The sequence below is a fragment of the Lissotriton helveticus genome, chromosome 3_1 (genome assembly GCF_964261635.1).
Source record: "Lissotriton helveticus chromosome 3_1, aLisHel1.1, whole genome shotgun sequence".
In the NCBI taxonomy this organism is placed as follows: domain Eukaryota; kingdom Metazoa; phylum Chordata; class Amphibia; order Caudata; family Salamandridae; genus Lissotriton; species Lissotriton helveticus.
In genome coordinates, this window is record NC_136061.1 from 247942768 (window position 1) to 247968460 (window position 25693).

The following is a 25693-nucleotide window of genomic DNA, read 5'->3' on the forward strand; positions in this document are numbered from 1 at the left end:
TGACACCCTCCTGTGACAGGAAACCCTTTGTCCAGGACCCATTTGGCCGAGTTTCGGTCAGCTGCAGGGGTCCAGACATTTGTCTGTGGCAGAGGCATCCATTTTGTGGATCTAAGGTCTTTGGAGAAATTAACCGCATTACAGTAAAGGAACATGTCTTACCCCTCTAGAGGGGTGGAATGCTATCCCCGTCGCCAGAACTGGCGAGGGGATAGTATTCCAAATCGTATGACACCTTACACGACATGTTTTGATAAAGCCAAACCAGAGTTGCTATATAACCGCGAGGATTATAAGGCACTTAAGAGTATATGGTATGGCATTATCCTGAAACAGCTTAGGGAGTTGTTCCCGACAGCTGCAGACAGGCTCAGCTCATGCTAGAGCTCCATCTCACATGAAACCACGCACTCTGCCTCCAGGATTGATGAGGCCTTCCATAGGAGTGGCTCACAGGTTAATATGTGTCCAGATATAGGTTTAGATATAGGTATACTATATCTAAGCAAGGGGTGATTACACCACCTTACCCCAGCTGAGTGATCAGCCAGTTGTGTCAATTTAAGAACCAGCCAGGGGTGGCAAAAGATATGCTGCAGCCCCTGGTAGGCCTTGGTGGCCCCTATGCCCTGGGCACCTACAGTGCATTATACAGGGGCTGACAAGGAGTCCATTTCCAATTGTGGTATGTACCTAGGGTACATGGAATCCATTTTACAGAGAGAGCAGATGGCCTGGGGCCCTGATTAGCAGGGAACCAGGTCAACTAAGTCAAAAAACCAGCTAAACACAGGCAAAAAATCTGGGGTAACCATAGTCAGGTAGCCACCTTCCTACACCTATGTTCCGTGTTGTCTTCCTCTGTGAATTATGTGTCTCTAAGAAACCATCAAAGATAGACTGATTCTCCCAGAGTGTGTTAAATATTGCCTCATTCTTGCAAAGAAACAATTGACCTAATTTGCCTCTTTTTGGTTGAATCAAGCAATCATAATCTTTCTCCTCGATTAAACCAATTTCTCTAGTGGTTGACTCCTAGCTTCTTATTCTATTACTATATTTGCCAGGTCTTGTTTTTACCCACCCCTTCGGAAGGGACATAAAACCCGTAGGCGCTACTAATTGTCCAGGTCCTAATATTCTTTCAGACCTTTTACAGTCCTCACAGTCACTATCATTATGAATTACTTGATATTCTTGTACCATTTATGTGTGGCACTTCTGTTAAACTTTTAAGGTATGTCTATCCTAACTCTCAATTTTATTCTGAAAAGAGAAAAACAGGCAATGTTTGGTATCTTTCTTAATCCAGATATTTTACATCTAACAAATTCAGAATTATTCCCATTAATTCCATGTATTTATATTAGTTTAAAAGACATGGAGGTGCATGAGGACTCTTAATCATTTACTTCCATCTCTCGTCCTTAGTTCAGAAAGGGTATATAAAGTAACCACTTAAAGGTATTCTATACTTATTCTCATTTTACTGTTCACATTTGATGTTTTGTGTAGCCCAATACATACATTTGCCTTGATTCTTTTGGTTCTGTTACTTCAAAATATCTTCTTTAGCTCTCCCACCATTTGCTAATTCTGGTTCTTATTCTGTTTAAGATCTCTAAAGGATTTTTCAATAAAATCACCTCATACATACTTTTTAATCTTTTTATTAGATATGACAATAAAGTATATCATACATTTCCAGTAGTCAGGCTTAATTCAAAGTAAGCAGGGTGGCATTTCACATTTTGGTATCAAGAGGCCTTGTTGCATCACTCACATTTATAACAGGACAGTGCTCATAACATTCATGTCTAAATGGCAGGTCTATCAACTTCCTCTCCGTTTTATATAGAGACTTCTTACAATCATTGAAGACTATCATCATCTCAACTATACAGTTATACAACTGTGTTTTCATGACAGACGTCCAATGCGTCTTTTGTGCCCGTTTGGTCCAGAAATGTCCTATAAAGTGCCCAGATGTTACATTGTCTGGACCTCACCAGTTGCAGATTATTAAAAGCTTCTTTATTACACAATGCAATTAGCAACACTTCTCATCCACGTTTAGTTGTCAGTAGTTGGTCCATTATCCAGTACTCTTTAATTTTCCTTTTCACCAATAGCAGCAGCAGTGCTGTCAGCCTGCGTATCATTTTAAGAATGTTTTCTATGTATCCCTTTAGGGCCATTTCTGGGAATTTCAGTACAAGTGTACACACTATTTCTGAAATTATATCTAAAGCCTCAGAGCAGTATTCACTTATTCATGGACAGCCCAAAGCCACTTTGCCTGCGGGGCATGGTATCTACTGTAACTGTGTGTCCTAGAGGAATCTAGTTTATGGAGGAATGATAACATGCAATATGAGCTATGGAGAAGGTTGAAATTGCCTTTCAAAATGGTGTGACAAAAAGAAAGATCAAAAAGTGACTTTACCTCTGAGATACCTTATTTTAGGTAGGAGGATTATTCTTTATAGGATGCACAGTGTGTGTTTATAGTTCATGGATATTATTTTCAATTAGGCAGAACAGTACGACTGTTTGCACACATCCCAAAGCTCGCCCAATTCTTCCTCCCTTAGTCGCATGTCTGGGACATTCACAGGTACCCTAGCATCATTCCACAGGTTATATAGACAAGAACCCATTCCTCTGCAATATTCAAACCAAATGACTTTGGAGAGCAACAAATTCCTGCAGCTCCTATGGAAATGTTGGGTATTGTGCAGTTGCAGACTGCCGTAACATATAGTAGGTAAAACATCCATGGGGCTTGTCGGTCCCTTACATTTAAATTGGGTGAATTGGGTGAGTGTGATAAAGAGTCCACGTTAATATAGGTGCCCCAGCCTGTATGTAATACCAAAGGGGATCACCCCCAGTCAACTGATCTGGGTTTGATCCATCATCATTATTTAGCTCACTCCACCACCCCAGTTCAGACATGGCCATATGCAAATAAGTCTGACCCTGTGCCTCATGGGAACAGTCCAGCCCGAACTGCCAAGCCATGTCTTCCCTGGACTGGAAGCAAGCATCCTGAGACCGGTTTCTGGCTATCAGCCGTCTTCAGCCAGGATAGCTTGACTCCAGTGGCGTGGGGAGCACGGGACTCACGTCTGAGCATACCCGTCCCACTCCGGGTGACAAATGCAAAAACAACAGTTGATGGACAGAATGCAGAACAATCAATTACCATCAATGAAAATAATAACCTGATCATGTGCACGGCAGACGTGAAATCGTTATATACCTCCATCCCACATGCAGTAGGTATAGAAGCAATGGAAATGGCAATACTTCACACTGATATTGAACCCTCCATGCAAAAATTCCTAATGGAATTGGTGTTTTTCACCTTATACCAAAGCTACTTTGAGTATAAAAACGAATGGTACCTCCAGCTGTCCGGAACCTCTATGGGGAATTGCGCAGCACCGATATATGCGAATATCTATATGAAACAATATGAAGACACCAACATCTACTCGAACCCAGATTGGACAAACAACACAAACTACTAGTTAGATACATTGATGATATATTTATACTCTGGAACAACACTAGAGAAAAATTCCAACAAGCCTTGGAAACCCTTAATGAGATCAATGACAGAATTCAATTTACTTGGGAGATACAGAATAAGAAGATCACCTTTCTGGACGTGGAAATCACGCTCACCAAAACAAGCATTGAGACCGACCTACATAGAAAAAAAACGGACAGAAACAATACGTTACATTACTCTAGTTTCCATCAAACATCCCTCAAAAATCACATGCCATTCTCACAAATGTTACGGGCAAAAAGAATCACATCTAATGAAGTACAGGCAGCCCACAGAATTAATTAAATATGCCAGAGATTTGAAGCAAGGGGTTACCTCAGAAACTTGGTTGAACAAGCAAAAGAACGAATATCTCACATCTCTAGAAAAGACCTACTGAAGAACGTCAAAAAAACAGAGAAGACCAGAATGGTCCTGGTTTCCAAATATTCGACACAAAGCACAACTTTTAAAAAAATCATCCTGAAACACTGGCCTGTTCTAAGCATGGAACCGGACTTCAAAACTCTATTCAAAGACCCACCTATCTTCGCCTATACAAGAGGCCAAAATATTGGAGAAATACTTAAAAAACAAACACCAAGTAACCAGGAATATAAAGGAACTAGAGCATGCATGAACTGCAACAACTGTAACAATATCATAAAAGAAAATACAATAACACACCCAATGAAGGGGTACAACATCAAGTTACGAACAAATGCAACATGTGATACAACAAACGTAATATACATGCTGAAATGCCCATGTGGCAAAACATATGTCGGGAAAACAGAAAGGAAAATAAAGGTTCGGATCAATGAGCACAAATCCAATATCAGGACTAAGAACGAGAAATCAGCTGTGGCCTTACACTTTAACGAATTTAAACATCATATCTCACAGTTGAAATTCCTGATTCTAGAAACTGTCATGAAAGTAGAAGGTCGAGACAACAACAAATATCTCTTACAGAGGGAAAATGCATGGATATATAAGTTGAACTCTATGAAACCATTCGGCTTAAATGATCATCTCGAATTTTCATGTTTTCTGTAATACATTAATTGTGACAACCTACATAGGTTTCTTTTGATGCACACTCCTTAATTCGTTTTACTATACCCATATGTGTACCATACATAATACAGTAGACCCCATACTGGGATAGGGATAATCTCAGCCGTATTACACTTGCGCTTATTGAACTTGCACTTTTTTCACTGACCCCGCTTAAATATATAATATGCCAGACGCTTCTTTCCTTTTTTCACATTCAAACCTATATAGCATTCAGTAGACACCGGACCAATATGGCCGCCGACACTACTTGTCTAAAAGTAGTCCGTCTTTTAGCTCTAGGCGGAAGCTTCAATTATTTCACAGGAGCGTGTACTTTATTGACACGACTTCCGCAAACAAAAGCGACCGAACAAATCTATTGCGGTTCCTTGGAGCAGAGACGATACACTGCTAACCACTAGAGACAGAACTTAGGCTAAGAATTACAAACGCCGACCAGCGGCACACTTTAAAAGTAAGTCAGTGAATATTTGTTAACTTATCGGCAGAAAGCAAAAAGCTTGCAACTATTAGAATGCTTAACCATAACCGTCACTTTTTATTTTTTTATTTTTAGGTCGTAAACGAAGCTGATAACACTTTGCAACGAACGTGAGTCCATATATTTCTTTTTTTTAATCAGTCACCTACGGGCTCTCTAACTCAAAAACTTGCTTACCGCTTTAAACAAGCAAACTCACTCACTGTTCCTAACGCGCACTTAGATAATATGGGGACATTGCACAATTACACGATTTTTACCACATATGTTGCATGAAATATGTATCAGTCATTATATGGTAATACTTTTGCAAATGTATATATACGCTATATCCTTTATGTTCATAGATAAAGCTCCCAGAAGAAGGGCAATCTGCCTTAAATGCATCGGAGCAGAAATCAATCATAAATGTACATACGTGAACATTATTTGTAATGAATTGAAAAACGGAATGAATGATAATTCCTGCACGTAAAAGCTTATGAAACAAATAAAAAAAAGGAACTAAATAAAATCGTCAAACATAAAAACTAAAGAGGAGTCTTTTTCTTCGAAGAACCAAAGGTGTGCCCTACCAAGGGATGCCTCCAAACTGTGGAAGCACACTTCAAGTATAATTCAAAAGTAGCCATCCACTGATACGTTGGCATGCAGCGGTGAGAGTTTTAAAAGGGTGTGGGGTAAGTGGGGACTGGGGAGTAAAGAATTCATGAAGACAGCTGGACTAAAGAACCAGAAGACACAAACAGAAGATAGTCACTCATCCATTGCAATGTCAGATTGTGGCATCAGCAGTGGAAGGATATTTTTAACATGGTTTTAATTTTTTGTAATTTTTACACGCAATAGTCTGTATGGTCTTACAATAGCAATAGTTACTGCATCCAATTACATAGAAAATACAATTAATAGGATAATCCCAAATTCATCTATGTTTGACTTTAAAAAAACTATTAACAGTAAATCAAAAACCTCCACTTGGAGGCACCCAAAACAAGACTGGCCCTCACCAATAGCCTTCATCTGTTGTTTTCAAGTGAAACACGACCCAGTATCCCTCCCGTTGCATTCTGTTCAATGAGGTCTATATTCTACAAAGTTGCAGTTCTTGCTCTGAAGTAAAGCTTGGTAACTATTGACTTAGTACAATATTTCATTTTCTCAGCTTGATGACTTTTAATTTCTTGCATTATTTATCTAATATTGACCTGTTATGTCCTAGTCTCTGGGGACACTCTAGTGATATGCTTGTAGTGTATCTGATTTTATAATCGCCATTTCCTTCTTTATGTGTTATGTGTCCCATACTAATAGGCTCATTGTTTTATTTTATTCTATGTCACCATACTTGATGCAACACCAGGCTTTTAATTCATGGCAATTTGACTCCTTTCTAAGGGTGGTATGAAAGCAATAAACATAATACCTATTTTTCCTTTGGCCGTGGCATTACACCCAGTAAGCATGCATCTGGTTTCATGATTCTGCCCTTCCCAGTGACCTCTGTGTTTTTTTCTTGCTATGTCCCTCCAGTATGAAGTAAGCCAATCCCATGTCATGTGAAAAAGCCAGCTTCTCTGCGGTTACATCTCTGATATGCTTTCTTGTAATGCATGAAGATTTTTGCCACCATTCTAGGTATTAGGTATGATCTGTGGAGGTAATTAGATGGTATTGATTTCATGCCTACATTTCTGATTTTCCTAGGTGTGTTCTTCGTCGTTGTGCCTAGGTCCTCCTCCCACTTTTCTTTACTTTTTATTAAAGGAGGTTGTATGCTATTCAATAACCCACAATGCGCTCGAAATCAATTTTCCTCCCCAAACTCACAGTAAGGATGTCTGTCAGGCTTATAAGTACTTCTTTCCAGACGTTTTGGGTTATTGTGATTAGTTTTCCATAGGTCAGAAGTTGGCGAGCTTCATCTACTATAATATGAAATTGTTTAAGCGTCCCACTTTCATACAGCTCCGCCATTTGGGTTTTGCCCGCGTTATTATAATGTATTAATCTGCTTCCATTAATGTAAAACTAGGAGCTCCCTAAGTGGCATGCCTGGTGAGTAAGCAGTGTCGGAAGGTTGCTTGTGGGGTCCTCTTCAGTGAGGACCTGGCTTGGCAGTTTGAGCTAGACTGTTCCTATTGGAGCAGGCCCAAGGCTGATTTGCATATGGATTGTTCTAATCTGAGGTGGTTTGGTTGACAAAAACAACTACAGACTGGGATGCAGGCCTGAGTTATTACCAGTAGCTGAGAGTGCTTCAACTGTTCCAACCTATCATTAATCTGAGGTACCATGGTAGGTAAAAAAATAATGGACTGGGATGTGACCCAAGTAATTACCAGTACCTGAACTTAGTTCAAAAATTCCATTCATCGCTGTATTTTCATTGTGACACCTTGGGTGCGACAGGTGTGACCAGAAGTGGGTCCCTTGCTCACTCTGCCACTAGGACCAGATGCTCCTAACTGAAGAGGCCTAATTAGGCGGTAACCACTCTTGGGTTGATTGTGTTCCATTTTGGAGAGGTCCTGGCTTGGCAGTTCTGGCTGGACAGTTCCTATTGGAGAAGGCCCAAGGTTGATATCCATATGGCTAGTTCATATTTCCAGATGGGTGTGGACAGCGAATAGGTGTGTTTGGCATCTGCACCTTTAGATACTCTGCCCAAATACCACTCCACATGACATGTGTCACCTGTGACTCGAGTGAAACATGTATGATACATTTGGCATATGTGTCACTGGCATGGCACACATCAGTACAGTGATGCAAACCACCAGGTCCCTGGTGCTTTACTCGCCCATCCGGTTCTGGGTACTTCCTATCCTGTCCCAGCTGAATATCGTCCACCCATCAGGTGCCAACATCAGTTCTTCCCCTTCACCATCACATATCTAGTGGAGTATACTCCACCAGCAGGTTCTCATATCCCCCTCTTTCCTTCTTTAGGTCCCCCCCCCACATCAGGTCTAGCGGCCCTTCCCGCTCATCAGGTTTCAGGTGCACAGAGGCGGCTACTCACAGTGAGGGTTCAAGGTGAAGGAAGGTCACTGTTACACTCGGCCTCTCTGTCGATGCAGAAAGTGGCCTGTCGGTATTTATTGCAATGTAGAAGGCCGTCAGTGCACTCCCCTTTGATCCCCAGACCAACTTTCCATCAAGTCTGCAATTTTCTCTTGTCCCCCCAGGTCATCTAGTTCCCTGCAAACTCCATGTCCCATACTACAAACATGCACCAAACACCATTTGCAACCAGAGGTTGCTGGCTGTGTTTATGTGTCTGATCGGTATGGGAAACATCCTTTACTCCTTCAGTCACAACAACGACCTGTCTTTACACCACAGTCACTATCCCGACTTCGACTTTACCACGTGCTACTTTAACCTACAAGTTGTTACAGCAACTTGCTTTAGTGGGGTGTGTTGTTGGACTGGTGTTGGATTTTTAAGCCCAACACCTTCCCTACTGTTGCGTAGACTGGAATTGGAATGGTAATTTATACCATTGCAAAGTTCAGCGTCATCTTGCATGGTAAAGTAACACATGGTAACGTCGCAGTCAGGGTACTGACTGTGTTGTATAGAAATGAGGGGTAAATGCATGCTGGGCACCGTCATACAACCGTTCGGTACACACCATTAAAAATAACTCGGCTGATTATTTGAGCTGTCCACACGCAGAGTGCACATGTACAAAATATGGCCAGCAGTCAAATGCTGTGGGCCGTGTTGAGCTGAACTGACGCACCAGCGTCTCTCTGTAAATTATACATCGTATTTGCATAACCAAGCAGAGGGTGCAAAATGCTAACAACATTTACATTTACTGCAGAAACCGCCAAAGCCTGAATTGACTTGGTCTACGTTTTCCAAAAATAAACGAATACCTAATAACTAAAAACTAGAAACCTGAACAAACATTGGTAAGGCTGTGTTGACATCACGACTCAAGATCAGCAGGTGCATCCTAGAAAAGCCATTTGCATACATTATTTGAAGTAGCACTTGCACCTGGGATTCAAGCTATGGTTTCACGACTACATATTTGTAATACAAGTTTTGATTTGTGGGTTTGGGTGGAGTTTAGGAAAAAACATTTCATAGTGTTATCAAGCAATATAAGATTTCCCATGAGTGCCTATTTTGAATTCTGACGGGTACCTTTTGGGGATATAGGTGAAACATAAACAAAAGTGACATATGGTGGCGACACCATTTCCCATTTGCAAAATGATAGATACAAGTTAGGTATAGCAGGATTTTCGGAATTTAGAACAAGATTTTGGAATTATAACGAGCACGAGAACAACCGAAAATGTTCTCATCCTATTAAAATAAAGTAGCCTACCTAGAGCAAGATTTTGTATATTTGTATTACCTTTCTTCTAATAAAGACATACTCAGGACCTCAGTTTCAGTCTAGAGGTGTTCACAAAAGGCCTGTGTGGCTGGGCTATCACCTTCAATTGAACATCCTCTCATCTACATAATGCTGGTGCAGCATGGTCAATCCAAGATTAAAATCATGGAAGCAGTTAGCGCTGCCCACACCAACACAGAGTAATTTCTTTTATAACTTCCCTTTCCCAAAGCTTTCCACGTTCTTTTAAAGGAGTGATGGATTTCAAAAATGGGTTCTCTCCAAAGACTTTTCTATAAGGATCACTCGGATCCTATAAACTTCACCCCGCCTTCCCAATGGATGATGCTTATTTTTTATAATCCATTCTTCAGGTGATGATCCCTTAGCCCAATTTTCATCTTTCCACCGCTCTTATTCCTCTCCCACGTTCTCTTCTCTCTCCTCCCTTCCTGTCTCCAAATTTGTTAAAATGTTTCACTCAAGGACACCCATAGAGTTCCTTCTTTTCCCATTTTAAAAATCCGTTTGTTCCCCCCCTCTAACCCCCCCCCATGCTCCTCGGTTTTCTCACATTTTTCCTTGTTGCGCCAAGAAATTGCCTGGTCATCGTGCGCTCAATAAATTCCTTTCAACTTCAACTTCAACTTCATTGCTTACCATTGGTTGGCTTTATTGTCACTCCCATTTGCTTGATTCTTATTCAATGGCTTGCAGTCCTCTTCTTGGGCTGATCCTCCTCTGGGTCATAGCTTCTTTAGTATCCTTTTGATTGGCTGACTTGTGTGCTTCCACTGTTACCATTTGGAGAACTACTTTCCAGCTCTCTCCATCGTGCCTTCCTCCCTCCTTTAATTACTCCCACGTCTCCGGTCTCTGTTTTTTTGTTAAGTCTCCTACATTGTCTGTGAAAGCAAAGCAATAGGGATAATTTTGCTGGGTATGGCTGAAGAGAAGACTTTAAGGGTTGTTTTTGGGGTGTCACATAAGCGGCCAAGATGGTGGACGCCCTTTAAGGAGCTCCGGCATTCAACCTCACCATCAAGCTCCATCCTGCTGTTGCAGACTCACACCCTGACTGAAAATTGATAGGACGTCCTCTTGCATCGTCCACTGTGCCTGGATACCACTTTGCAGCTGGCTGCACCCCGTGATGAGAGGTGCACAGGTGACCCACAGGCCGTGGCAGAACTAGCAAGATGGCACCAGTGGGCCACCTTGAACTCCTCTGACAGCCGTATTGAGGTCCTTTCTGTGTGTACCGTGCAAAGTGGCACTGTCTACCATGCCTGACTCTGGCCCGCTGCTCCCGATGCAGCATCCCTACTAGGCTGCTTTAAAGCCCTTGACGAGGTGTAGGTGGACCTCACTGAGTATAGCTGAGGGTCACCACACTAAAGACCTGCATCGGGGGGAGGTGGTAAAATTCATGGCACCCATTTCCTATTACATCTAGCCGGCCCACTGCACTCATTATGCCGAGCAAGGGAGTAGAACTCCCCTGTGCCCTTATGGAGAGAGGCATTTTCTTTATCAACCCAGTGTCTGGGCCTGTTGCTGGGGCTTGTGCCCACTCTTGATAGACCTTTATGGAGGGGACAGTGTTGTGGCCTAACCCTAAGACACTTGCCATGCTCCGCTTACCTGGGGCTGGGCCTACAGTGGGCCCCTGCTATTTGCTGTGTGTGCAGTGCTGTGGCTTGAAGAGAGGGCTCGCCCCAATCATTAACCATGCTGGAGCTGGCCCTGGGTCCCCCTTTCTCCTACTCTATGCCTTATGACCTACCCCTGTTGGATGCCTGCCCTCTCGGGGCCTTCAAATACCTGTGACTGCATCTTGCGGCAATGATCGCTGCACCCCGGCTGAGCCGGTGTGGAGTGGTGGATCGCCACCACTGGTCGGATTGGATAGATGGTGTCCCTCAGAGTATTTAAATCACAAGAGGGAATGAAGAGCTAAATATTTATAGAGGTCCAACACCAATGCTTCTCCTAGACATAGGCTCAATAGTATTCCCTGTTAGGAGTAGTTCCTCGTTGGCCAAATGGTCGCTAGGCGTAGTACCACGTAAATAGTGCTTCTGTCGCTGGTAGATCTGTAACTCAGATCTAAGTGCCCTCACACACCTGTTAGGGTCTCATGCTTCATCATTGGGAGCTCCTCATCTGGCTGGTGCTGCAAAGCCTGACGATTCTGGGGGCTTATTTATCGGTGATCTTTTGATCTGGTATCGCAGTGAACATGAATGCAGGAAGGGGGCTATAGAAATAACGTTTTGAGTGTAAAGTGAAGGGTATCTAAAATAGCCTCTATTGATCCTAGAACAAGTTAAATAGTGGAAGAGTAATAGGGCTGAGTTAAAACAGTGATGCTATCGTGAGGTCACAAAGTACCAAGATAGCAGTTAACAGGGTGAGGTCAACATGCTTTGTGCCTAAAGAGCCAGGGATCGAGCGGCACTTCATCAGGACCAAAAACTACTGACTAAACACCCCCTTAAGGGCAAGGGAGCTCCCTTCTAATAAGGGATAGTCGCTAATGTTTAATGAAGCTGCACCAGAATTGTCGCAGCACAATAAAACCACCTAAGGGAGAAGGAGACAAAAGGTGGACAAACAAAAGCAACAGAATGTTAACAGTGTGCACCAAAATCCACTGTGTACACATAAGGTTATGAAGAATATATGCTCTAGTGTGACAGGGTGCACTAGCTTAATTCAATGTTAAGTGACAATTGTTAGAAAAACAAACAAACAGACAAGGTCTGTAAAGCGCCCAGATACAGAACCACGCAATGAGCGCACCAACCAACATTGTCAGGGACTCAGTCAGTAGACTAGATAAACTTAGTTAACGTGGTATGCTCTCCAGCAGGCATGCTCACATGGTATACTGTATAGCACGTTCACGTGCAATCTTAACTTACCCCAAGGTGGGTGGAACAGTGATCCTTAGGTGCAATGGAGGGTCCCTTGCAGTTGAAGGGACACCTTCATAGGGAAGGAGAAAACACATAGGCCCAGGCCAATGGTCAAAGATCGTAAACAGGGTTCGGAATTCATTTAGAGGTAAAGCCAGTAAAGCTCAATAAGTACTCCCAAATACATCCGCCTTGTGTTCTCTGGTGTTGATGTGATTAAAAGAAGTAGGTGTGGATTTTCTGGGGGAGTGAATCTATCTACCTCTCAATGAGTGCGTATGTTTAGAGCGGCAGTCATATTAGACAGTCAATCGAAACCATAAAAACCCAGGGTATCGGTACTAAGTAGATATGGACAACAGCATTGTGCAGTGATTAACCTTAGAATTAGAGACTGTATTGACACATTGGGTCTGGGGAATTGAGCTCTATCAAAGGTAAGTTCGGTTGAGTAAATTACTGCTCAGATCAGTGGCCATCATGGTGGAGGTAATGAATCCAAGTCGGAACTAGGTGGGAATGGAAAGCAAAATTGTGCACGGATTAATCTCAGTAGAAACTGTATTGACGCATCAGAAAAAATTAATATAGAGGATTGTGCTTTTATAAAAGGTAAGGCAGGTGCATAAAGTTGCTGGTCAGATTGGCGGCCATCTGGGTGAAAGTAATTATCAAAGGCACTCCTGGAGTTTCATTCAATCGAGTGCCAAGTGACGGAATAATTGGGAGAAAGAGGGATGGACACCACAGACAACAGGTGGAAGATGCCCTGTGTGTTGGGTCACTATGCCATAGGTTGTCGAGCATAGAAATGTCCCGGTTACAGAACGCCAAAGGCGTTGTGGGTGTTCTACCTAAGGATAGATTCAAGGTTGTTCAAGATAAATAGATTCAAGTTGGAGTAATATTAATCTATATGAACAGGTCCTGGGTTCTAAAGTTTCAAAACTCATGGGTGCAAGACATGGAGGAGATCGGGTGGTATGGAGTAACCCAGTAGGATAGTTATGTATTCAGTTTGTGCCACAGGATCTCTTCATTTAACCCATCTCTTTGCGTGGAATGGCAGAAAATCCATCATTGTTCCTTCTCGAAGAGTTTCTTCTTATGCCATGAAGAGTTAGTTTCTAGCACCATCCAGAGTATATCATCGAGTGTATGGTGATGGTCAATAAAGTGCACACTCATTTTGGTTGTATTTCTTTTACACCGGATGTTGCACCGGTGTTCAATTATCCGGGTTTTACCAGCTCATGTAGTCATACCGATGTATCTGAGAGAGCACGGGCATTCGATGAGGTATATGCAATTTTTGGTATTTCAGTTTGTGTGTATGCATTGGGTCCAGGCATGGATCTCATTCAGCGACACTTCCCTAGAAGGTTTTGTCAAGTGACACACTCCACACTGGCCACAGGGATGCTGTCCTGTGACGGGTGCCATATCAGAGTAGACAGCCATATTTGAACCATTCAACCTAGTATCTCCCCCACCAAGAGGGCCCTGCCAGACTGTCTTGGGAAGCTCCCGAGATCGCCTTGCAAGCTGAGCACTGTCTTTTCTGTTACTCCAGGCCTAATACAGCACCCTCTGGTGTTTACCAACCTATTGAAGTTAAGCCTTCTCCGACTGAACAGTACTCCCACAATCCTTCTACTCTTTGAGCATGGTCGGCTACCTGCGGGCGCAGTGGAAAGTCGTGGTGCAAGCAGGCTGACCTTCATTTTGCTATAGCGCCCTGTCGCTGTGGCCTTGGGAAGGGACTGCCTTGCACCCTCACAGGTGCCAATGAAGATAGAACGGTTCACCTCTCCACTAATTGATCCATTCAAGCAAGCCGGAGCCTCTTCCTATGCACCTGCCTCCACAGATGTGACCAACACTGACTCTATCTTACAGGCCGTACAACATCCCGGACAGACATTAAAACCAAGATAGGATTAGTGAGGGTGGATAGCGCTTTCCTGTGCCAAGACCTGCTCAATTTTTGGCAGAGTATTCAACGCTGAGGGACACATAGTGGAACTCGAGGACACTGTCACAGGGCTCAAACACACAGTCCTGGGCTCTCTTAAATCCTCTAAACATCTGGACAAAGGTGTGGAAGACACCAAGAACCGGGCGCAAAGTAACAACCACAAATTTGTTGGATTACCAGAAGGGGCCAAGGGTCGCTCACCAGAGAAATCCTTGGAAGCGTGGATTACATTCTGGATTCTGGTGGACCAACTCTCAGCCTGAATTGTCCTGGAATGGTTCCATACGTCTTTGGAGCAATGGCCCCCTCAAAGAGCTTCCCACAGGCCTCTCCTTTCAAAGGTTCTTAACTACAAAGACAGAGATCTGATTCTTAAAGGAGCAATGCCACGAGGGCCTCCACTTTTCCAATCCACATGCATCCTAATACTTCCAGACTATACATGTCCGGTTTGGAAGCAGAGGAGTAGCTTTAAGGTCATTAAGCAGAAACTGAGAACAACTTCCACACCTTTTTCTTTGACTCACTGAGGGCAGCCTGGGACTAATTAGTGGAGTGCATAAGGCTGAGATGCCATCAACCCCCTTGAATGAATCCCACCCATCCAGCAACAGGGCCCACAGTCAATGGCACTCCAGGAGACAGAAGGAGCCTAATGCTAGATCACAAAACTCCAACGAGGCGGAGGACAATCATCACAGTGGAAGGGGATAGGGGAGAAGCCATCCCCTCACGAGGACAGGCTGCCTCCCAGAGTCTTCACACCAAAGCAACCCTAGCTCTGAACACAGGCCAAATGGCTCTCGGTGGTCCTTCGCAATCATGCATCAAACTATCAACAACTTTTATTTCTGTTTCATACTGATGTCTCATTGAATCCCGTTTTCAGACAGCAGCACAGAATTCACTTATGTCGTATGATGCTGGGGTTGGAACCACCCCTATCATGCTATCTTTTGTCTTTCTATTTAATGGGGCGAGTTAGGACGAGAGATACTTTTGGGTGGAAGTGTGGGACTGGGGTTGTTGCGGGGTAGTGTTGGGCATTTCATGTTTTTGGGTTGTTTACCTCTCTGGTTCAGTTTATCTACACTGTGCCCTCACCTTTGAGGGCACATGTTGCATACTTGCCACATCTAACTCACTTTGCTGTAGGGATGCTACCCGCACTAGCTACATGAACCTTACATTATTCATACAAACCTCAATGCCTTCGCTCTGAGGGCGGGATTCACAGTAATGGCGTGAAACATTAACGGTTTTAACAACAGTGTTAAAAGAAGGGCAGTCCTACCCTTCACTGAGCACCACTCCCCAGCAGTATTACTCCCCCAGGAAACACACATTCCTTGGGACGGTCTGCCCTGCCCCAATTTGAATATGTTAGAGCCTTCCATGCAGGCCATGCTAGGGGTTCACGTTTTATGGCTATTCTTCTGCAAAAAAAGCTCCTCCTTATCCATAACCCACTCAATATCAGATGCTGGTGGGAGGTTTATGCTGGTGAAGGGTCTCTTGGAGGGTACCCAGTACTATAGCCATAGTGTATGTGGCCCGACACGTAGATAAGTCCTCACTTAAATGCGTACTATTATTGGAGGCAACTCCAATTCAGTGATAGACCCCAAAGTGCATGCCACCGGGGCTAGAGCAGCAGCACCACATAGGACCTCCATATTGGCAGACTGGGCTGCGATCTTGGGCATCTGCAATGTCTGTAGCACATGGCATCCACAAATGACCGAATACACACACCAGTCCTCTGCACATGGTAGATGTCAAGAATTGACCTTTCCTTTATGCCTTATTGATACTACAGTCTAGTTGTAAAGTATTCATAGCATCCTCAAAAGACAACAATGACACCCATTATATCTGCAATAGGGACTGTTTTATTATTCTACAGGCACGATTTGGTAAAAAGATCACCATATGCAATAATATAATATATAATAAGATGAAAGGTTGCTCCAAAGGGGAGTGAAAAGGAAAAGCGTGCTCATGTTTAAGACAGATAAGAAGGAAGGTAATCAAAGTCGGGGTACATCCAATGGAGAATCAATTGTAATTATTGTACATCACAACAAACTGGCTATAATTTACAGTAATACAAGTTTATATCCTGCCTGCCCCTCACAGATTATTCTGAATTGTCATTTGAGATTTTCCAGAAAGTGCACAGAGAGATATCATCTGTGGATTGGGCAGGGGTGATATCAGGTACTGGCCCACTTGGGGAAAATATAGAAGTTTCGACCCTGGTGCATGGAGGGTAAGTTATATCCTCTGCCCCTGGGTCTTCCGACGGACAAGGGGAAGGGGAGACAACCTATATGTAGGTGTTGCCATGACACAGCACCCGTGTGGTGGTCCACGCGGTAATTGCGTCATAGCGTAACGTTTTCTTATTAAGATGTGGATGCCAAGTTGATATAAAGAATTAATCAAGGATGAGTCGATTGCCCAAAACAATCTAGGTTTGAAGAGTTATGTGCAGGCCGGGAGATCCATGCTGTACTCGTCAAGTCAGGGCCAAGTCTAGGACCAAGTCTAGGACCAAGTCTAGGACCAACTGTTTTCTACATCAATCGATACCCAGGTCTGTGGATATTTTCTTGGGTTACCCCATTATCGTATAATGGATTTCCTTTATGCCAGCCACAGATGTACTGGGCACCATGGCAGCAAATGTTCTCCTCAGGGGCATCTCCAATCATTCCCCAATCACACTGCACATTGGGAACCCCACAAGAGCTAAGAGGATGATATGGCAACTGAACGCCTCGTGCTTGGTCAATTCACAATGTTCTGAGCCCTTCAAGAGTTGAAAGCCTATTTCATGCCTAATGAAGGCTTTCTGGAACCTAAAGGGACCCTTCAAATGGCTGGAAAAGCTATCCTAGGAGTGATAGCTGAAGCATATTTTAGTGGGCAAAATAAGAACATATCTATGATTTAAAATCGCAAACACGGACCCTTCAACTCAAATATCCGTGATCAAGGGGCGAACACTCCCTATGACAGCTAGAGGAGTGAAAGTCCTCCCTTCATCAACTGTGCCTTGAGGATTCTAGGAAGTGCTGGATTGCCTCCACCAGGGGATTTTATGAATTTGGTAACAAATTCAGAAAGTAATTTTATTGACTGCCAACTCACGACACAGTCCCTAGACTGATTTTAGTGAGCCAGGATTCATCCGGGTGGCAAATCAGTACTGTACTGGAGATTGTTTCTACCTTTGCCTCCTACTATAGTGATCTCTATGCCTGGCAGCTCTGCCCTACAGTCAAGGACACTCACCTCCTGAATATGTTATGTTATGTTATGTTATGTTATGTTATGTTAATAACTTTTATTAGGCGTACAGCTGCCCCAGCAAAGGGGCGTCCTGGCGCCGTTCCTTAGCAATCTAAGCCAGACAGATGGGGCTACTCTGGTTTGGGTCCTTGGCATGGAATAGATTGAAGAAGTTACCAGCAGTATGAAGCTGGGAAAAATCTGCATGCTATTCCCCACAAACTCGTAATAGGTGTTATTTAACCAAAACTAATAAATAATGTACACAGTTGTATCGATATTTATAAGGTGCTTTAAATAACATAAAAATCAGCCCCTATGCTTAAGTCAACCTTTTCGCCACCATTTGAACTTCTCCCATGAAGTCATAGAGATCAGTCATGCTCCTCCTAAACCACACTTAGCTACTATTGTAGTCCTCCACAAGTTAGGGCAACCCCCTGAACACTGCTCGTCCTGTCACCCAATTTCACTCATGTTTACGGAGATCAAGATTTATGCCAAAATCCTAACAAACCACATCTTGCCAGTGACTACCTCACTTGCACACCTGGACCAGTGTGGCTTTATGTCCCACCACAGTACTCATCACTGTATTTACATCCACACTGGCACATGGTGGTTGATTTAAGACTCGTCCGCGCTCATGCTTTTAGATTTTGAAAAAGCTTTTGATCCACTCGACTGGACTTTGCTGTTCCTCATCCACTCTCAGATGGGATTTAGCCCCGCTTCCCTTCCATTGTCAAACTGCTCTACACCCTACCCTGAGCACAGATAAGAGTGGTATCATCTCGTCACCATTCCAGAGAACCAGAAACTCTAGACAAGGGTGCCACCTTTCAAAGCTGCTGATTGTACTGGCAATTGAGCCCTTGGCAATATGGATCTGGGTATTTCAATGAAGCAATGGCCTGGAAGAGCACATTGCACTCTACACAGATGTCAATTTTCTCTTCATAAGCCAGCCACATCTCACTGAACCCGTCTTCTGCAGATGCTCTGATTGTATGGTGATGCATCCGAGTTAACAGTTATTTGGTCCAAATCACTCTTGGTTCTTGTATATAGGGAGGTGATTGGATGGCAGTTCTGTCTCCCCATTTGTAGACTCAGGCTATAGTACCTGGGGGTGTATGTTGCCCCTAAACTCGGGCTGACCTGGGGCCTCAACCTCACCTCACTACTACAGCAGGTCCGCAAAGACATGTCCAGATGGTTGGAGTTGCATTTTAATGTTTTGGACTTCGTGGTACTCTTTAAAATGATGACTCTGCCGAAACGCCTCTACGTCTTGCAAAATTTCCCCAGGCCTCGTGAAAACAAACCCTCTCCCACAATCACTTCCCAAGGCTACGAAGGCCACTCTGTTGTGTTGGTGGCAGGCTCTGCGCTAGATCGAGAGGGATCACAAACCTACACAGGAAACTCCTCTATGGCAGGGCAGATGGGTCTCTCAAGTTGCCTGCTTGGAAGGTTTTGAGTGGGGGGACCTTATTGGTATCTTGAGGCCCTGCAATATCTGAGATAGTGCACAGATGAAAACATTCAGGAGGAATTCGACCTACACAAGACAGAATTCTATAAATATCTTGAGCTGCATCACGCATTGATGGTTTACCACTCGATGCTGCCCACTAAACAGTTTGCCTCTCCATCTTGTTGAGCTCATTGCCCCGCTTGTAATCGCGGGTAGCAATTTTTTGCTACTAGGCGATTTTAATATACATAGGGAATGTAGCTCCAATGTGGAAGCAGGGACACTTGTAACGGAGTTAGCCACTCTTGGGTTAATCAAGCTCAACGAGGGCCCTACACACATAGCGGGTCATACTTTGGACATTGTTTTTTCCAACTGTCCCAATGTCTCTTGTAATACCCCTCAGCTCCTGCCCTGGTCTGACCATGCGTCAATTGAGTTCTGTATTCAGGCACCTAGGAAGAAGAATAAAGCAACTAAGGATTCTTCTGGCTCTTTTAGACAGTGGAAGAGAGTCACCCAGGAAGGCTTTAAAGCTACCTTTGTAGAGCCGCGTATATTAGAGTCGGACGGCACTGAAGAGGCGCTAGCCAAGTATAACCTAGCTGTCTCTAATGCAGTGGACCAATTAGCCCCCTTGAAATCCCTCCCTAGTACGCCCAGGCTCCCTCAGAACACCTGGTATTCTCCCCTACTTTGTATACAGAAACGCATCTACAGGAAGTATGAAAAGCTCACCCATGAGGAGGAGGATAAAGCCCGTTTTTTTGTGGCCCTAGCTGAGTACCATGGGAAAATTAGGGCAGCACTTAAAGATCATATAGCCCTACAATTAGCCCAGGCCAACAACTTCATTGTTTACCATTGGTTGGCTTTATTGTCACTCCCATTTGCTTGATTCTTATTCAATGGCTTGCAGTCCTCTTCTTGGGCTGATCCTCCTCTGGGTCATAGCTTCTTTAGTATCCTTTTGATTGGCTGACTTGTGTGCTTCCACTGTTCACATTTGGAGAACTACTTTCCAGCTCTCTCCATCGTGCCTTCCTCCCTCCTTTAATTACTCCCACGTCTCCGGTCTCTGTTTTTTTGTTAAGTCTCCTACATTGTCTGTGAAAGCAAAGCAATAGGGATAATTTTGCTGGGTATGGCTGAAGAGAAGACTTTAAGGGTTGTTTTTGGGGTGTCACATAAGCGGCCAAGATGGTGGACGCCCTTTAAGGAGCTCCGGCATTCAACCTCACCATCAAGCTCCATCCTGCTGTTGCAGACTCACACCCTGACTGAAAATTGATAGGACGTCCTCTTGCATCGTCCACTGTGCCTGGATACCACTTTGCAGCTGGCTGCACCCCGTGATGAGAGGTGCACAGGTGACCCACAGGCCGTGGCAGAACTAGCAAGATGGCACCAGTGGGCCACCTTGAACTCCTCTGACAGCCGTATTGAGGTCCTTTCTGTGTGTACCGTGCAAAGTGGCACTGTCTACCATGCCTGACTCTGGCCCGCTGCTCCCGATGCAGCATCCCTACTAGGCTGCTTTAAAGCCCTTGACGAGGTGTAGGTGGACCTCACTGAGTATAGCTGAGGGTCACCACACTAAAGACCTGCATCGGGGGGAGGTGGTAAAATTCATGGCACCCATTTCCTATTACATCTAGCCGGCCCACTGCACTCATTATGCCGAGCAAGGGAGTAGAACTCCCCTGTGCCCTTATGGAGAGAGGCATTTTCTTTATCAACCCAGTGTCTGGGCCTGTTGCTGGGGCTTGTGCCCACTCTTGATAGACCTTTATGGAGGGGACAGTGTTGTGGCCTAACCCTAAGACACTTGCCATGCTCCGCTTACCTGGGGCTGGGCCTACAGTGGGCCCCTGCTATTTGCTGTGTGTGCAGTGCTGTGGCTTGAAGAGAGGGCTCGCCCCAATCATTAACCATGCTGGAGCTGGCCCTGGGTCCCCCTTTCTCCTACTCGATGCCTTATGACCTACCCCTGTTGGATGCCTGCCCTCTCGGGGCCTTCAAATACCTGTGACTGCATCTTGCGGCAATGATCGCTGCACCCCGGCTGAGCCGGTGTGGAGTGGTGGATCGCCACCACTGGTCGGATTGGATAGATGGTGTCCCTCAGAGTATTTAAATCACAAGAGGGAATGAAGAGCTAAATATTTATAGAGGTCCAACACCAATGCTTCTCCTAGACATAGGCTCAATAGTATTCCCTGTTAGGAGTAGTTCCTCGTTGGCCAAATGGTCGCTAGGCGTAGTACCACGTAAATAGTGCTTCTGTCGCTGGTAGATCTGTAACTCAGATCTAAGTGCCCTCACACACCTGTTAGGGTCTCATGCTTCATCATTGGGAGCTCCTCATCTGGCTGGTGCTGCAATGCCTGACGATTCTGGGGGCTTATTTATCGGTGATCTTTTGATCTGGTATCGCAGTGAACATGAATGCAGGAAGGGGGCTATAGAAATAACGTTTTGAGTGTAAAGTGAAGGGTATCTAAAATAGCCTCTATTGATCCTAGAACAAGTTAAATAGTGGAAGAGTAATAGGGCTGAGTTAAAACAGTGATGCTATCGTGAGGTCACAAAGTACCAAGATAGCAGTTAACAGGGTGAGGTCAACATGCTTTGTGCCTAAAGAGCCAGGGATCGAGCGGCACTTCATCAGGACCAAAAACTACTGACTAAACACCCCCTTAAGGGCAAGGGAGCTCCTTTCTAATAAGGGATAGTCGCTAATGTTTAATGAAGCTGCACCAGAATTGTCGCAGCACAATAAAACCACCTAAGGGAGAAGGAGACAAAAGGTGGACAAAAAAAAGCAACAGAATGTTAACAGTGTGCACCAAAATCCACTGTGTACACATAAGGTTATGAAGAATATATGCTCTAGTGTGACAGGGTGCACTAGCTTATTTCAATGTTAAGTGACAATTGTTAGAAAAACAAACAAACAGACAAGGTCTGTAAAGCGCCCAGATACAGAACCACGCAATGAGCGCACCAACCAACATTGTCAGGGACTCAGTCAGTAGACTAGATAAACTTAGTTAACGTGGTATGCTCTCCAGCAGGCATGCTCACATGGTATACTGTATAGCACGTTCACGTGCAATCTTAACTTACCCCAAGGTGGGTGGAACAGTGATCCTTAGGTGCAATGGAGGGTCCCTTGCAGTTGAAGGGACACCTTCATAGGGAAGGAGAAAACACATAGGCCCAGGCCAATGGTCAAAGATCGTAAACAGGGTTCGGAATTCATTTAGAGATAAAGCCAGTAAAGCTCAATAAGTACTCCCAAATACATCCGCCTTGTGTTCTCCGGTGTTGATGTGATTAAAAGAAGTAGGTGTGGATTTTCTGGGGGAGTGAATCTATCTACCTCTCAATGAGTGCGTATGTTTAGAGCGGCAGTCATATTAGACAGTCAATCGAAACCATAAAAACCCAGGGTATCGGTACTAAGTAGATATGGACAACAGCATTGTGCAGTGATTAACCTTAGAAGTAGAGACTGTATTGACACATTGGGTCTGGGGAATTGAGCTCTATCAAAGGTAAGTTCGGTTGAGTAAATTACTGCTCAGATCAGTGGCCATCATGGTGGAGGTAATGAATCCAAGTCGGAACTAGGTGGGAATGGAAAGCAAAATTGTGCACGGATTAATCTCAGTAGAAACTGTATTGACGCATCAGAAAAAATTAATATAGAGGATTGTGCTTTTATAAAAGGTAATTGCAAAAACAACAAGTGATGGACTGAATGTGGATCAATGTCACACACTCCCCCAGTCAAAAGATCTGGGCCCAAATCCATCGTTTTTTTGCACTCCACACCACCCTGGGTTAGACAATGGCGATATGCAAATCAGCTCTGACCCTGTTGCCCCATGGGAACCGTCCAGTCCGAACTACAAAAGCCATGTCCTTCCCAGAACGGAATCAAGCATCCGAGGACCGGACCGGTTTCGAGGTAACACCTCTCTTCAGCCCGGCTAGCTTGACTCCAAGTGGTGTGGAGTGCCTGGGACCCACGTCTGGGCATCCCCAGCGCACCCAGGGCGGCAATTGCAAAAACAACAAGTGATGGACTGAATGTGGATCAATGTCACACACTCCCCCAGTCAAAAGATCTGGGCCCAAATCCATTGTTTTTTTGCACTCCACACCACCCTGGGTTAGACAATGGCGATATGCAAATCAGCTCTGACCCTGTTGCCCCATGGGAACAGTCCAGTCCGAACTACAAAAGCCATGTCCTTCCCAGAACGGAATCAAGCATCCGAGGACCGGACCGGTTTCGAGGTAACACCTCTCTTCAGCCCGGCTAGCTTGACTCCAAGTGGTGTGGAGTGCCTGGGACCCACGTCTGGGCATCCCCAGCGCACCCAGGGCGGCAATTGCAAAAACAACAAGTGATGGACTGAATGTGGATCAATGTCACACACTCCCCCAGTCAAAAGATCTGGGCCCAAATCCATCGTTTTTTTGCACTCCACACCACCCTGGGTTGATGCAAATCAGCTCTGACCCTGTTGCCCCATGGGAACAGTCCAGTCCGAACTACAAAAGCCATGTCCTTCCCAGAACGGAATCAAGCATCCGAGGACCGGACCGGTTTCGAGGTAACACCTCTCTTCAGCCCGGCTAGCTTGACTCCAAGTGGTGTGGAGTGCCTGGGACCCACGTCTGGGCATCCCCAGCGCACCCAGGGCGGCAATTGCAAAAACAACAAGTGATGGACTGAATGTGGATCAATGTCACACACTCCCCCAGTCAAAAGATCTGGGCCCAAATCCATCGTTTTTTTGCACTCCACACCACCCTGGGTTAGACAATGGCGATATGCAAATCAGCTCTGACCCTGTTGCCCCATGGGAACAGTCCAGTCCGAACTACAAAAGCCATGTCCTTCCCAGAACGGAATCAAGCATCCGAGGACCGGACCGGTTTCGAGGTAACACCTCTCTTCAGCCCGGCTAGCTTGACTCCAAGTGGTGTGGAGTGCCTGGGACCCACGTCTGGGCATCCCCAGCGCACCCAGGGCGGCAATTGCAAAAACAACAAGTGATGGACTGAATGGGGATCAATGTCACACACTCCCCCAGTCAAAAGATCTGGGCCCAAATCCATCGTTTTTTTGCACTCCACACCACCCTGGGTTAGACAATGACGATATGCAAATCAGCTCTGACCCTGTTGCCCCATGGGAACAGTCCAGTCCGAACTACAAAAGCCATGTCCTTCCCAGAACGGAATCAAGCATCCGAGGACCGGACCGGTTTCAAGGTAACACCTCTCTTCAGCCCGGCTAGCTTGACTCCAAGTGGTGTGGAGTGCCTGGGACCCACGTCTGGGCATCCCCAGCGCACCCAGGGCGGCAATTGCAAAAACAACAAGTGATGGACTGAATGTGGATCAATGTCACACACTCCCCCAGTCAAAAGATCTGGGCCCAAATCCATCGTTTTTTTGCACTCCACACCACCCTGGGTTAGACAATGGCGATATGCAAATCAGCTCTGACCCTGTTGCCCCATGGGAACAGTCCAGTCCGAACTACAAAAGCCATGTCCTTCCCAGAACGGAATCAAGCATCCGAGGACCGGACCGGTTTCGAGGTAACACCTCTCTTCAGCCCGGCTAGCTTGACTCCAAGTGGTGTGGAGTGCCTGGGACCCACGTCTGGGCATCCCCAGCGCACCCAGGGCGGCAATTGCAAAAACAACAAGTGATGGACTGAATGTGGATCAATGTCACACACTCCCCCAGTCAAAAGATCTGGGCCCAAATCCATCGTTTTTTTGCACTCCACACCACCCTGGGTTAGACAATGGCGATATGCAAATCAGCTCTGACCCTGTTGCCCCATGGGAACAGTCCAGTCCGAACTACAAAAGCCATGTCCTTCCCAGAACGGAATCAAGCATCCGAGGACCGGACCGGTTTCGAGGTAACACCTCTCTTCAGCCCGGCTAGCTTGACTCCAAGTGGTGTGGAGTGCCTGGGACCCACGTCTGGGCATCCCCAGCGCACCCAGGGCGGCAATTGCAAAAACAACAAGTGATGGACTGAATGTGGATCAATGTCACACACTCCCCCAGTCAAAAGATCTGGGCCCAAATCCATCGTTTTTTTGCACTCCACACCACCCTGGGTTAGACAATGGCGATATGCAAATCAGCTCTGACCCTGTTGCCCCATGGGAACAGTCCAGTCCGAACTACAAAAGCCATGTCCTTCCCAGAACGGAATCAAGCATCCGAGGACCGGACCGGTTTCGAGGTAACACCTCTCTTCAGCCCGGCTAGCTTGACTCCAAGTGGTGTGGAGTGCCTGGGACCCACGTCTGGGCATCCCCAGCGCACCCAGGGCGGCAATTGCAAAAACAACAAGTGATGGACTGAATGTGGATCAATGTCACACACTCCCCCAGTCAAAAGATCTGGGCCCAAATCCATCGTTTTTTTGCACTCCACACCACCCTGGGTTAGACAATGGCGATATGCAAATCAGCTCTGACCCTGT